This window comes from Protopterus annectens, chromosome 11.part0 (assembly GCF_019279795.1).
Source record: "Protopterus annectens isolate FY-2018-M chromosome 11.part0, PAN1.0, whole genome shotgun sequence".
Lineage (NCBI taxonomy): Eukaryota > Metazoa > Chordata > Ceratodontiformes > Protopteridae > Protopterus > Protopterus annectens.
This window is the reverse complement of record NC_056745.1, coordinates 321,604,623-321,618,016: the sequence shown is the minus strand read 5'-3', so window position 1 is coordinate 321,618,016 and position 13,394 is coordinate 321,604,623.

Below are 13,394 nucleotides of genomic sequence, written 5' to 3'. Positions count from 1 at the left end.
AAGCATGAAGCATTTTTCTTGATTTTCTGTCCAACTGATCCAAAACAGTTTTGGGGTGACTGGCCCCAAAAGGTGTCAGAACTGAAAAAGCAAATTGGTTTATACCTTGGACTTTGCTCCTAGATGTCAGGGCTATTTTCAGTATTAATTATAGCCTTCTGAAATATTCTTTACTGAGTTTTGTTCACGCATATCCATGTTTTTATTGTCAATCCTTCCCTTCTCAAATATATATATATATATATATATATATATATACACACACACACACACACATTCCCTCCTGTTCAAGTAACTTTATATCATGTTGCTGTCTGACTAATATGCTGCTGAGCTTCTCTACTTTAAATGTTGCTTTTGCAAATTTATCAAGAGCAAATGACATTCTAATATAATTTGAGAAAGTTTAGACAACTTCCAGTTGTGCTTTCAGCTCATCTGATGAGCTATAGTTTTAAAGTCTTTCACAAAAAGATAAGTCTTCAAACTTTCCTTGTCTAGGAGACAAACTGTAACCATGACCAAATCTGTTAAGTAGACAGCTTCATGGGTTAACAGCAAGACAAGAGAGCAGCAATGACAAAGTCCCCCTGGAGTACCCTCCTTTGAATTTTTATCCATAGAATAATAATTTCTCCTTTATCCTGGCTTAGCTGCAAAGTAGTTTGCCATTATTTCATGATCACTGTAATGTAATTGATCAATTTCACACTGGGCTGAACAGAGGAGGGGCACTGACCACAACTCTGATCTGTGATATATAACAAGTATCTTTTCTTGCTCATTCTTACCATTTATTGCATTTTTTGTCTGCTGCCTACCTTTTACTGTATTTTATTGCTATAAAAAAATCTGCCCTCTTGTACTGCAATTGTCTGCCTTACTGGGCCTGTTAAATCATTTTTGTTAATGTCTCACTTTTCGTAAAGCTTTTGTAGCTAGTTTCACTGTGCAAAAGGTATTGATTTGAATTTTTCTCCATTTAAGCATCTGTGTGTTGCTCTGATTTAACTGCCAAAGAAGTGTGTCACATAACTGATCTGTTTGCAGTTAAAAGCATTCTCTAGTCTCCTTGATCATTTTTCTGTTTAAAATGTTCAGTTAGTGCCTCACTGCTGTTTTTCTGCTGTGATAAACATTTCTATAGTGTTGTCTAGCTAAAATAGTGTAGCTAGTAGCTGTAGCATAGTTTCCCATGCTCCTTCCCTATTGTTTTTTTTTTCTTGAACTTGGTGGCTTTGCAGGTGCTCGCCCCTATTGGAAATTTGATCTGGGACACTCCTCCCAGTCCAGTCACATTAGCTCATGCTACTTAATACAGAAAGAATATTTGGGAAGATCAACCCCCTTAGCTTCTTAACCTTGAATTATCATCTGTCCCTCCTTTCTCCCTTTCCACTCTACAAAAACAAACAAAAAAAAAACCTTTATTTGGCTGCTTTTACAGTATTTGCATTGCTTTCTCCTGCTCTATTACTTCATCTTACTTTCTTGGCTATGTGTTTTCTAAAGTGTTCAATTGCATCTTTTCTGCTGCATTTATTACTGCTTGCTTTTAGTCTGTTTAAATTGTAATGGTTATTCTAGGCCTCTTAGTTTTGGTTTAAGCACTTGGGCTTTAGGCCTACCCACCCCCCCCTTAGCTCTCTCTGGCCTCTCTCCCTGATATGACAAATACTGATGGACAATTTCCTATGGTTTCTTCCTGCCAGCCTGGTTGATATAGGCATCCTGAGACAATGTAGCAACTGTCTCAAGCACACAGACAATCATCTATTACCACCTAGGAATACAATTTGTGAGATGCATTTACATTAAGAACCTAGAGTCTCTATGCTCTCTCCCTCACAAGTTAGTACATCTGGCATTGAGGTTAATACAATCACTACACCTCAAACACCAGACACATTTGTAGAGGTTCTCAACAAAAACGTACCCAAACAAGAGAGACCTCAGAGGCAAAAACATATGCAAACTCCACAACCCTCCACACCACACATAGCCCAGACACCGGTGTCTCGCAACCACAAAGGCCTAACCATAAACCCAACATATTTGTCATAGGAAACTCCATTGTGAGACGCACACATGTGCCTCTCACCAGGCTAGATAAGGAGAAAGTCACAGTTAGCTGTCGGTCAGGTGTCAGAATCCACCATATCACAAATGCACGCAAGTCTCTCAACAGGTAGTGTTTATGACTCTGTCATAGTCCATGTGGGGGTGAACAACTTGAGACATACCTCACTGGACTACATAGAGAGACATGACTGAGCTTGCTGAATGCGTGTCCCAGAGGCAGGTATGTCCCTAGCCTTAAGCAGCATTCTACCATCACCCAGAATGATGCCTCAATGCAAACAGAAAATGACTAACAACTGACTTAGTTTCAAGTGTCACTCCAGGGGGGATCCAGTACCTGACAGTCTTGGAAGATATGACTGACAGACCACTATGCTTTGCTAGAGATAGCCTGCATCTGTCTTACTTGGGCTTCAGGTTCTGGCAAAGGCCCTTGCCTCCTCCATAGTGCCTTTTCCAGGAAAAGTCCTGATGTCGATAAAACCAACATAAAAAATTTTAACAAAATGCAAATTAATGGTCATGCTGCTAAACGTTAGGGGTCTAAACATGAAACTGCACTCACTGCAAGCATTCTTAACCCTGGAAGATGCTGACAATTGTGCAGTCACAGAAACCTAGTTCAAAGCTGCAGACAACACCCCAGCCCTACCTGGTTACTCATCCTATCATACATTCAGACCCCAAACTGTAGGCAGCAAAGCCAAAGGAGATGGAGTTTCAATACATATTAAAGACGCACACACCTCCAGGCTGGTCAAACAGTATGACACACAGGAGACATGGCAGGTGCAGTAACCGTTGACAAGACCCCTATTCAAATCATAGCTACAGGTCCCCAAATTTCACTCAAGATGCCCAACTCCACCTATCTGGAACTCTTCGAATCTATCAAGATTCAACCCTTTACCCTGATCCTGAACGACTTTAATTACCCAACCATAAATTGGAAAAACTACTTATGTTACAATGCAAATGCCCACAAATTCCTTGATTTTTTTCAATGCAAATGCCCTGGAACAGCTAGTTAATACCCTCACAAGAGGTGATATCTTGGAATTGGTATTAACCAACATGAGTAACCACTGCAGCACCCCTACAGTATCATCAGACCATAAAATGATCACTTTTGAAGTAAGCATCACTCCTGACTCCCCTTTAGCTAGGGTCAAACAAAAAAACTTCTCCAAAGCTGATTACAACCTCCTGAGGGATGTTATAAACAGCGTCACCCCCTCCCCCTCTGTTGGAACTGGAACCAAAGTACTACACCAGCAATTGTATAGATGCATGGAATCAGAAATACCTGAAAGGACAAAATCATCCTCCACAAGGAAGAGTAAACCTGCCTGGTGGAAATATGCAATAAAACTATATAACAAAGAAAAATTTGCTGTCCAGGACCAAGAAGGTGCAGGTGCCCAATTGGAAGCAATTTCTCCTTAGCCTGAACAAGCAAGTAAGAGCACTAGTGAAATCCTCTAAAGCCAACTTCGAGACCAAATTGGCCACATCTACTAGAGACTATCATAAGGCCTTCTTCACATGCGTGCAATCTCAAAGGAAGTGCCCATATCTATTTAGAACTGGTGGTCAAGGACACCACATACACAAATGCTGTAGATATATCCAACCTACTGGCTGACAGATTCAGCAAAAACTTTACCCCTCTGTCCCCCAATCAGTAAATCAGGGCATCCCCAGCACCTGCCCCCTCCCCTTATCTCTAGGGAACAGGTCATCAGTGCCCTCTCAAAGCCAAAAAATACAGCCTCCATGGGACCTGATAACATCCCAGACTGCATCCTACATGAACTTGCAGCACCATTAGGCACCCTATTCAACCAAAGCCTGAGTACCGGCTTTGTCCCAGCCAAGTGGAAGACTGAGTCTGTCACTATCATCACTTTAAACAAAGGTGGAGCGTACACTGATCCAGGAAATTACAGACCCATCAGCCTAACTAGCTTGTTCTGCAAGGCTATGGAACAGATTATCATGGACCTCATTAACAGGGACATAGGCAACCTCCAAACATTCTACCCCACACAGTTTGGCTTAGTCAAGGGGAGGCCATGTCTTTTAAATCTGGTTAACTTCTTTGAGATAAGTCACCAAAATCATGGACAAGGGGAAGATGGTGCACACACCACCTACCTTGACCTAGCCAAAGCCTTCAACACTATTCCCCACTCGGGCATAATAGATAAACTCTCTCAACTAGGCATCAATCCATATGTTATCAGATGGGTAAGCAAACTGGCTCACTGACAGAACCCATCTAGTCAAAATAGGGGAAGCCACCTCAAGCAGTAGACCCGTAACAAGTGGCATATCCCAGGGATCGGTGTTGGGGCCTCTGTTACTTGGGATATACTTTTCTGAGGTGCAGGCCAAAACCAGTGGGCTATGGCTGACAAAGTTTGCAGATGACAGCAAGCTAAGCATGGTGATAAATTCCTCCAAGAGGCTCTCACTCAAATGACTGGTGCCAGAAATATGGTCTCAAGCTGAACACCAAAAAAATGCATTACCATCCCCTTTAGGAGGAGCGACATTCCCACATATTGCATTAACAGCTTCCTAAAGACACAATCAGTCATGAGAGATTTGGGCACTCAGGTTGATAGCAACCTGACTTTTGACCACCACGTTGCTTCCATTGTACGGAAAGCTTTCTACATAGCCCACCTCATAAGTAAGGGCATCTCATCCAGGGACAAGGAGGTCATAACATCCCTGTATTCTTCCCTTATATGGCCAACTATTGAGTACAACGCCCCTTTGGCATGTACCTCACAAAGCACATGCAGCAGCTGAAGAGATCAGAGGTTCCTCACCAAAAGAATCCAGGGCCTCAAACATCTACCCTACACAGTTAGGCTAAAAGCCCTGTCCCTCTACTCAGTTTTATATGGACTCCTCAGAGGTGACCTCTGTCTGACATACTAAGCAATCTCAGACCCCACCTTGATGGGACTACTGCATAAGTGCAAGTCAAGCTCCACTTCAGTAACCTACCCACACACACCTCAACCTGGTCTGCGACATCTACAGGACTTATTGGGACAGATTTGTGAACCAGCGACTCCCCCATCAGTAGTACACTCCCTCTCCACATCAAGCATTATCGCTTTTCAAACACAACCTGGATAACTGGATGGGAAACAGAAAATACACCCCTGGGATTCCACCTATGTCTCTGCAGGACAGGGGCTTTGGTTGCTGACTTGCCTAAACTCTTAGCTTATAAGAGCCTCAGGGCCAATAGCCTAACTTCCTATGATTCTATGAATGTAGGGTATACCCTTGTACATCTCTAAGCACTCCAACAAGGAATGCAGGATGCTGTTAAATGCTTTTTTGTAATTCATCCATGCCATACTTAGATTATTCTCCTTTTTACAATTCTCCATTATAACTTTAACAAATGATCCATTGTTCCACAGGACTTTTGTTCTACTGCCATGACTGAATTTTCTTCTAAATGACTAAACTGTCAGCATCAATTCCAGGATATAGTCTGTACATCATCATCAGACAAGTTATTGGTCAATAAATTTTAGGAGAGCTTGCAGGTTCACTCTTAAGAGTATATATTTATTTGTTTTCTGTTAACGAGGTTAGTTTCTGTCCAAGTGCAGGTACACTTAGTTCTTACACAGGGCTAAACCTTCGTGTAACTATACTAACACTTTTAACCAGAAGTTAGGTACTGCATCTGGGCCTGGGGTTTCCCATTTAGGAGCTTTTCTTAATTTTATGTCAGTTTCTCTGGCCATTACTTCATCCCATGTCATATGCTGTACATTTGAACTTGCTACTGTTTATTTTACTTCTATCCATTCAGAATCTTTGTTACATTCCACAAGACTAATATATATATTTCTCAAAAAAGGTTATTTTTTGTTTGTTTTGGTGGTGTTTCTACTGTTTGCTTTGTTTCCAAATTCTCTACAAAACTTTTTTTCAATCAATGAATTGCTTATTTTCTATTTTCCTTTATATTTATCTACATAATCTCTTCAACTAAAGATATTGACACAAGCAGAAAAACGTATCTGCGATAGTGTACAATAGGAGCTGGTCTATTCCAATACTGTACACATTGCACCTTCTTGTCTTAACTGCTTTATAATTCTCTGTTCAATACTTCCAAGATGGCATTTGATTTATTCCCTTCCTTACCTTATTACCCTGTATTTTTGTGGCAATATTATTAATTTAGTTGCACAGTAATATATGCATTTGTTAAATTACATAAATTTCTGTTAAGCACTGATTACTGTATTCCTTTGTTTTATCAGATTAACTTTTTTGGTCTTAATGACTTTCTCTAATAGGATTTCTTTCATCAATCTTAAGTCTATCCATCTCTATAAACAACTCTTCTCTTGGATCTTTTTCTTCTAAACTAAGGGCACATTCTTCATTCTCAGTTTCCTGCAGGAACTAAAGTTCCAAACATCTTCCTATGTCACTCATCGCTCTTTCATATGGGAACTCACTGGCCTATCACTCCACAACATTGATTGCATTTATTGTTCCTTCCCTTCCATACAACTCCAATTGAACTTTTGTACTGGTTTCCTACTGAAGGCTCCTTAAAGTGGTAATTGATGAGATGTTAACCAGTTCTTCTTAAATTTGGGGACTCGTCCAACACAGTGACATAACCCGTGCTACACTCTACACCAAATCCTTCACTTCACAGCCATTCCATAACCAACATCTATTTGTTTAAATTCTTAATTTAGTAGTCTTCTGTTCTACATTTCCCATGTGATCTTATTTTTTATTGTATTTCTCTTCAATTATCTTTGCAGCTGCTTTTTTGCATTCATTAGTTTGGCTTTCTCATTTGCAGATATATTACACCATATCAGATCTCTTTTCCCATGTCCAGATTTTCTTTTTACACCTTTAAAAAATCTAGAGGTTTTGTTCTTTGTATTTTCATACCTCCTCAGTCACTTCATTCCAGTCCCAGATTTCTTGATCTATATGTTTTCCTGAATCTTTTGTAGTAACAGGAATTTGAAGCTTTGACAGTTTTTCTTGCACAAATACTTTTTCTCAAATTCCTCTCAATCTTTTTGAATAGATTCCATCTGTAAATTCTGGGCTTCTACTATAATAGTAACAATAACATTTATCTTGTCCTCAATAATCCACTTCATCATCTTTCTAGCTCTTTGACCTGCCAGTTTTTGTGGATTATTACTTCCTCTACAATGGAAGGAAGCATCCTACCCCTGAGCCTGGCCTGACCCCACTGTGGGAATATTTCAGTGTCTCGAGGATTCTATACTGTCATTTATTCCAGTCCTGGCACCAGTGTTCCTACCAGGATTAGGCACCTATATATCCTGGGACTTGTGCAGCTAGCTTTTATTTTAACCTATTTCTGTCAATGATATAGGCTATATAAAATACTCAGTCTATATATCAGTCATCTTGGTGGGATTTTGTGAAAACAGGGTCCACCTCATTAAGGTACTCACCAAGATTTGAGGATGAATTCAATTTCAGCAATACTGCTCTCCTTTTCTTGCTGACCTATCCATCCAGACCCCACTGGAGTCTGGCAATAGCTGCAGACTGATTTGGCTGTGCTGATGCAGATTCAAAAAAAAAAGTAGTCTTTCCTCAAATCACACTACTGAAGTGGCTACCAGGAGCCAATGGTACAAGAAGATCAGAGTTATGTGTAAGCTGCAACCAGTGCCTTACACTTTGCTGGCTACCCATGGGGTGGTGGGATGAAATGGAAGGGTTTGAAACAGACCTCTCATACCTGATAGAAACCTCCTGGATGGATGTGGGATCTATGTTTGTATGAAAATAGGCATCCTAAAAGTCCACAGAGCACATCCAATCCCCTGTCTGCAGGCAGGGTAGAACGGACTGCACCACAACCATCTGGAAAGACTCCTTTACATTCTTGACCCAATTGAGATATAGTTTCAGACTGAGGTCCTTGATCTTTCTGAAAACTAAAAAGAACCTGGAGTAAAATCTGCATCCTCTCTGGTCTGGTAGGATCTCCTGGATTGCTCTTTTGTTGGAGAGCTTGCACCACCTTTGCTACCAGTTCTGGCACTGATAGGAAAAAGCTTGAGCAGGTGATGTAGAAAGAGCAATCAATGCTAGAACACACTAAGTCCCGACTGCCTCCAATGAAAACACTAAGAATTATAGAAGGGAAATGAACAAACTTCCCTCCATACCAAGAACCTCTGTCCAGTTGCTGTATTTGCTGCCCAAATAGCATTGAGCCAAAGGGTGCATTAAATGTTGCATTGAAGTGGTCTAGCAAATCTGATATTAGCAACCAGACCCATCTCACCATAGCCAACCCTGATCCTGCTTCTCTGGCCACCCCACCCACACTAAATTTTAGACATATGAACAGAAGAAATCATCTCCTAAGGGTTCCAAGATGGTTGCACTGACTAATAGCTCGTTTTTAGCCCTCCCAGTGTGAAATCAGAAACTTAGCAGAGAAGACCAGCAGACTTATGTTTATAGGTAAATTTCAGTAACTGGCTAGTAAGTACACTGCCTGGATGCCAAGAATAAAGAAATACAGAACTGGAAAAAAAAATCAGCTACAAAAAGTGAGGAAGAAGCACCGACTAGGGACAGTTTTGTAGCTGCTCAGCAAAAAGTAATGCAATCGTCAGACATGACTTCCAATAATCTACAGGATGATATGACAACTGCATACAAACCTAGTTAAAACAAACAAAACACTGACAAGAGTATATTAACACAAACAAAAGGCTGGAACAAATGGAAGAAGCTTTAAGCAGATATTCAGACGAGATGATAAAGCTGTAAAAAAAGTCAGAGGTTGAAATGAAAAGGCTGGCCGAATATGAGACTGCTCAGGAAGAGAAGTAAAAAAAAAAAAAAAATACAGGACAGAGCACGTAGGGAGAGCTTGGTATTTTCAGCTGTACCAGAGAAACTGGAAGGAACAGACTGCATTAAATTCATAAAAGCACAAATAAGCAGCTGGACTGGTATTCCACAGCAGGATTTGGTTAGTTGAATGGGCACATTGTGTGTATGCTCCAAATCTAGTGATAAGAAAGCAACCTAGGGCCTTAAATAGTAAGGATGCAATCCTACCAACATAAAGAATGGATTTTGTCAAAACTGTGGCAGAACAACAAAATACTAAAAGTAGGTGACAGTGTGTTTGTGGAGAATGATTACTCATTGTACACCTGGCAAAAAGAGAAGTAAATTCATGCCTCTATTCAGAGAATGCCAAGATGCAGGTGTGAAATTCAAACTGCTATATCCAGCTGTCTTCAAGGTATTCTTCCCAGGAGGGATAAAATCATTTTTTCATGAAGTGCATGTTGAGGAAATACAGACGTTTGTCCAACAAAAACTGAGCTGTGAAACAGGAGATTTGGCTTCTCACTCCTCTGGTAATAAAGACCACAGAGAGACTGCACCTGTGAAACATTTCCAGTATGTCAAAGGAAAATGTTGGAGAAGGAACGGAGCACGAGAGTTGACCAGTAGAATCGAGAGTATGTTGGAAATGAAGCAGAGATGGGATCTGGGTGATGGAGAACAATAACAATCAGTAACTTGATGTGAGACTATAAAGCATTGATTATATTTGTGAAATATGATAGCACAAGGAAATCTGGAAACATTGGGCTTCTTCAAAATTTGTTTGCTGAGTGGGGGACTCAAGTATATGCCCTACTTCATGTCATTAATGTTTGGAAAAATGCTTTGGGGAGGGGAAGAGAGGGGGGAGAACACTAAGTACAGAAAACACCTTTTCTTAATACTATTATGCGTTCCATGTTGTTCTTTGCATGCTATTTCTGAGTGTAATGGGGATTGTAAACATGTGTTTTTCTCCCCTCGTCTATTTCTTCTTGTGCAGTTTTGAGAAACATGGGTAATGTAATGATTACCAAAAAAAAAAAGAGCCTGGTTAAGGGGGCATGAGAGTTCAAACTGATGCTTCTTTTTCATTCTTGCACTGGGAAAATGACAGATTAAGGACCTTTGTTTTAAAATAGAGAGCAAGTGAATGAAAAAAAAAATACTGAATATAAGGTTATTTTTCTAGCCCTTGAAAATATCAATACTGAGTAGCTTTTCTGCAACTCGTCTCCCATGGAAACAGTCTGGTGGAAGGAAAAGAAAAAAATAAATAAACTGGCTAGAACAATGTTCCCTGAAAACAATCAGGGGTTTTCCCAACTGTGACAGCTTTAAAGATAATGCAAAACTAGTTAGACTTGAAGTAAACTCTTTTTTTTTTTTTTTTTTTTTTTTTATGCATTGGGGATACTAATATAAACAGGTGCTTTTGTTTTTTTTCTTGCTCACCCTTTTTTTGTCCAGTTTTGAGAAATGTAGGCACTGCAATGAAAAGAATGAGAAGGGGGAGAGCACTAGGGTCTGGTTAGCGGATTATGACAAAATAAAAATCAGTGTGCTTTTTCCCATGCTTGCATAGGGAAAAGCCTGGGTAAAAACCATAGGCATTATCCAGTAACAAGTTTATTACAAAGCATGTAAATGAGAAAGAATATTAAATAAGGTAAGTCTTTCTTTTCTGATAAATAAGGTAAACTTAGCAGTTCAGTGTCTGGCTTGCATGTCACTGGAAGACAATTTGAAGAAAAATGGCTTGGCAAAAGTGTTTACTGAAAGCATTCAGGTGTTCTCAACTGTGAGAGTTATATAGATATAAAAAATTAAATAGTATTTACTAATAGCACAGGATGTACCAAGCAGCTTAGCATGACTAACCTTTATTTTTGGTTAATTTTAACCTGTGTAGCTATCAACTTAGAAATTCAATATTAGAAGATGTACATATAGTTTTGTGTGTTATTGTAAAGTTCGTAAGTTTTTTTTGGGGGGGGGTTGTTCTGTTTGAGGGCTTTCAAAAACAAAAAAAAAAGCAAAAAGTTATGCAAGATGTGACAGGCACAAATGGATATGACATGAAACAACTGTATAAAAAGACCAAACTGCCACACAATATATACATGTAACAAAAAAGATGGAACTAGACATTTAGCAAAACAGCAGTTGTATATAAAAGGTGGTGCTAACTACATAAGAAAATTATGTTTTTCTGTAAATGTCTTTCAATCTAAATGGTCTTACAGATAAAAATATAGAGTAGTGAACTATATTTAAAAATGTAGATTGCAGATAGCTATGCTATAGGAGACACCTGGAAAGAACTGAACATGTGAATTTGATAAAGGTTTTCAGGATGGTTATTCAGCAGAACATTTGGGGCAAAGGAAAAAAAAAAGTACTTATTTTAATTGCAAGAGGAGCTCCAATAGTGATAGAAGAGGGAAAAAAGATAATGAAGATGCACAGTACTAAGGGGCAACTGGCTAGGGAGGAGGATTACACTGGCATGCATTTATATCCCTCCTAAAACTGCTATAATGGAGCTTAAGAAAATTTTGGGAGAAATGATCAGCTTATAGCAAGGAATATTACTTGCAGGCGGAGACTGGAATTTGGTTTACAACAGTGAAGATGTGTCTTGGGGGGGCTAGAAGGGATAATATAACAAGGGGGGGGTAGATTTTTGAAAAAAAATTATGAAACTGTTTGGCATGGAAGATATGAATTCAGTACTAGGAGTTCAGAGTGAATTTACATATTACTCAGATACAAAAATTAGGTTAGGCTAGACAGATTTTATATTTCACAGAACATGCGCATTTAACTGAAGGTCTTGAAACGCACCCAATAACCATTTCAGATCATGCACAGATAAATAAAAATGCAAGGTAATGAAATGAAAATGAGACACTGGTACTTCACCTACCAGATGAAGAGAGGAATTTAAGGAATGGGTTGCGGACTTATTTCAGGAGCTACGAGAGAAGACAGATTTGTCTTCTGAAAACATAGCAAAGGAGTGGGAGAAAATTAAAGTAGAGTTTAAAAGTAGGTTGGAAATATAAGCAAGGGAGATATGGCTAAACAGTAACAATAATTATTTAGAGAGACTGACAAATGTTAAAGTATTGCAAAATAGGGGAAATCGCCCAGAAGAAAAAGGAGCAACTGCAGAATGATAAACAGAAAATAAGGGATTACCTCGGTAATATGCATGAGTTTAGAAAGATTGCTGTTGAGCAACTGTTTTTTTTTTTGATAATTCTAGAGCACAAAAACCTAGAACAACTCACACAACAACTCAGGCAACAAAACGCAGAAAGGACAGTCACCAAACTTAGGGAGCCTATAACAAGGAAGTTAAGAGACCCTGTAAAACTATTAGAAATATTTTGAAATTTTGTATAAAGCAGAGAAATATGGAAATCAAGAAAAGGTACAAATGGAAATGTTGATGGGAGAATTAAATATGCCAACGTTAGAGGTAGACAAGTCTCAGTAACAGACTAGGAAGGGATTAGTAAGGCAGTGGTAACAGTAATACCTAAAGAGGGTAAAGATCCATTGGATCCAGCTTCATATAGGCCCATTTAATTACTAAAGCATGACTATAAAGTGTTTATGTCTACAATGGCTAAAAGAATGGCAAAAGTGATACCAAAACTGATGGATATGGATCAGTGTAGTTCTGTGGAGGGGAGACAAACATTTGACAATATTAACAGAACATTGATGACCCAGAGGGAAGCAGAATGTAAGAAAGTACCACTTATTGGTGGGTCTTGATGCAGAGAAAGCATTTGACAGAGTAGACTGGGACTTCAATGAGCAGGGCAATGGAAGCATTTGTCTGACTGAGCTGAAGAGCTCTTTTTCAGCAGAGGCCCGGGAAGAAAAACTCCAAATTAGCATTAAACAGCAGTGTTACAGGATTATTAGAAGGCATTAAGAGGCAATACAATATTATACAGTGTCTATAGTAAAACAATTTCAAGATGTATAAAAAGAAATGTCATTAAGATGAATATAGTTTTTGGGGCAAGTGGTTACAAAAACAGTTTTGTCATTATGTAGTTGCATGAAGTCAAGACGATTACAACAGAAAGTTTCTCGGAGCAGATATGCTTAACAGATTTTAGAAGACAGTAGAAAGTAATCAAAGGAAGATTAGAGAGCTACTGAGAAGAGTGAGTTAAGGGCAAAAAGTAGATTAAGGTATGGAAGTAGGGAATGTTTAGAGAGGAAAGTGCAGTGGCAGGACCATGAGCCCCCTCCGTCTCATCTCCAACATCTCAAAGGATCTTACAGAGGGGACTTGAGGGAAGCCTCTCCCTCATGAAACTCTATCTTGGGTGGGGGGACTCCAAAGGGGTCTATTTCCTCTTGAACTTTTC